The following is a 2,651-nucleotide window of genomic DNA, read 5'->3' as shown; positions in this document are numbered from 1 at the left end:
CCCGGCGGCACGGGCGCCGGGTGCGCTAGCAGACAGGCAATGGTCGGACCTCGCTCAGCGGCCGCTTTTCACCAAAATTTCGGCTCATTGTAGCAGATCAATGCGACCGGAACGGCGTAACGGAAAATATGCGAAGCTTTGGAGCGGATTTCTTTCTTTGCTTTTCACTATAAGAAAATGCTATGCCTTGGAGCGGCTTTCTCTGTTCTTTTTCTCAATAAGACAAAAATGCTATGCCTTGGAACGGAAATTTGAGTGTGAAAATGGGGGTCCCCTCCGCGGCACATACCCGCTATGCATTATATACTGAGTGCCCCCCCCGGGCGTATACCGTAAACAAATACATCCTCGATCACTGAAATAAAGTGTTTGCTAAGCTTTTGTAATTCCGACCATGTTACCATGACAACTTGGGAAAACCCTTATTTTTTCGAAAAAAAGTTTAGTTTTAAGGGTCATTTTACAGACATAAAACTAACCCAATTTTGAAGAATTGTGTTTAAATTTCACATAAAACTGAATTATCTACGTTTATACTTTCGTATATGAATATTCATATTTCTTATAGAATCTTATTTTTTGATTGGTCAATGTTTCAGTCATGGATAATGACTGAGCGTAAAAAAATCTGAAGGTCTCACAGGCCTAATTCATTCCCCATAGACTCATGTGTTAAATTGGCACTTTAAAAAATTCATGAAAAATAAGGATGAAATTCGGGGGTCGAATGTTTACTACCAGTGGATAGGATTTATATCTGGCAATCCATATCTGACCAGAAAAGGGTCCCTCGACCGGCTCATTTTAAAAATAAATTGGCGTGTTTGAAGACACCGTCGGGGGAGCAGATTCATCAACTCAAACAGCAAAATAGCCGTAATCCTTCCGCCAGTCAAAATATAGTCCAAAATTGGTGATATTTCTTCCCAATTAGGGAAAAGGAAGTTCAGTGATTACCAAAAATAGAATCAGTGTTAGATGGACAATCATATGCATACACTTTGTCAATCAGCCATATCAAAATAAAAAAAATAGCAATGGGTTGGCTCGAATGAATATCTAGGGCCTGCCACTAGTGATTAGGCCCGTGAGACCTGTAATGTATGGCACATGAAGGTTTATTTTTAATTTACCTTCCTGGCTTTTCTTTAACATCTGTACACTCACTTTATCACAAAGAAATGCATGAAATATACAGATGTGTTATGTAATGACCATTTCTAATGTTACTTCTAATGTCTAGTGCCCTATGGATTTACATACATCCTACATGCCTATATGTAGCTCAACAATGGATGCAATGTAGGGCCCAAATCCTATAATGCAAATTGTAGATATGAATAGTGTGCATATCTGGATTCAAGATCTGCCCACAATATAAATACCAGATTCACATGAGTTTAATTAGATAACAAAAAAAGAAATGAGAATCAACATACAAGCATACTATACATTCACATCTTCCTATGACAAGGGCCCAAGCCAGGGTGTAAGAGAAAGAGACAGGGGGTTAGATGGCTTGTATTCTAAATGGATGGGGGCTAGCCTGGCTAGAAGTCAGTAAAAGTTGAACAAGATAGCAGAAGAACTCATTCTCAGCCCCCCCCCCCACATACTAACTATGCTTTTCTCCCCCCCCCCCTCCCTCTCCATCACTCTTCAGCCAAATTCTAAAGTTTTCTCTTCTAATTCCCTTCCCCATGAACCAATTTCACAAGCGCAATTGATGCAAGGCCTATCTAATGTGTACTTTATCTTGTGATGAGTGCAATACACGATTTACAGCAGCGCTCGTCGGTACGGTATACGAAAACACACGACAACATGCAAGCAACCCAGTGCACAACACACGCACAGCCTACACAGCCTAGCCTAGGTACACAAACACAGAGTTAGTTACTAATAACAACTTGTTACATTGTACCTGTAGTACCCCCTATGTAGCCTTGTATAGCCATGAAGTTCAGTTTTTGGACCTCTTGATGATTGAAACATGTCTACTAGAAAAACAATCTGCTACTGAAGAGTTGGGCAGGTATTTCATCCACTAAGGAATTCCCCATGTAATAGGCTATGGTCAAGGTTACCTATAGGTCTCACAGGCCTAATTCATTCCCCATAGACTCATGTGTTAAATTGGCACTTTAAAAAATTCATGAAAAATAAGGATGAAATTCGGGGGTCGAATGTTTACTACCAGTGGATAGGATTTATATCTGGCAATCCATATCTGACCAGAAAAGGGTCCCTCGACCGGCTCATTTTAAAAATAAATTGGCGTGTTTGAAGACACCGTCGGGGGAGCAGATTCATCAACTCAAACAGCAAAATAGCCGTAATCCTTCCGCCAGTCAAAATATAGTCCAAAATTGGTGATATTTCTTCCCAATTAGGGAAAAGGAAGTTCAGTGATTACCAAAAATAGAATCAGTGTTAGATGGACAATCATATGCATACACTTTGTCAATCAGCCATATCAAAATAAAAAAAATAGCAATGGGTTGGCTCGAATGAATATCTAGGGCCTGCCACTAGTGATTAGGCCCGTGAGACCTGTAAATGCGCATTTTATCGGCAACCAACAAGCAAAATGGCGGAACACATTAAGTTGGCGCTTTGCACGTACGTGTAACGCGACATCATCCACCCTT

General features: G+C 40.5%; 1 long non-coding RNA gene across 1 annotated transcript; it reads right to left on the bottom strand.

The window, feature by feature from the left end:
- Nucleotides 1-582: 582 nt before the first annotated feature.
- LOC121415430 lies at nt 583-2,636 on the bottom strand. Its single transcript, XR_005970009.1, has 2 exons — nt 2,554-2,636; nt 583-628 (listed from the first exon to the last, which is right to left on the bottom strand). It is a non-coding gene; the product is annotated as an uncharacterized LOC121415430 (long non-coding RNA).
- Between the last annotated feature and the right edge of the window lie 15 nt (nt 2,637-2,651).

This window comes from Lytechinus variegatus, chromosome 1, assembly GCF_018143015.1.
Source record: "Lytechinus variegatus isolate NC3 chromosome 1, Lvar_3.0, whole genome shotgun sequence".
NCBI classification, from domain to species: domain Eukaryota; kingdom Metazoa; phylum Echinodermata; class Echinoidea; order Temnopleuroida; family Toxopneustidae; genus Lytechinus; species Lytechinus variegatus.
The sequence above is the reverse complement of the archived record's forward strand: the minus strand, read 5'-3'. Positions and strand labels throughout refer to the sequence as shown.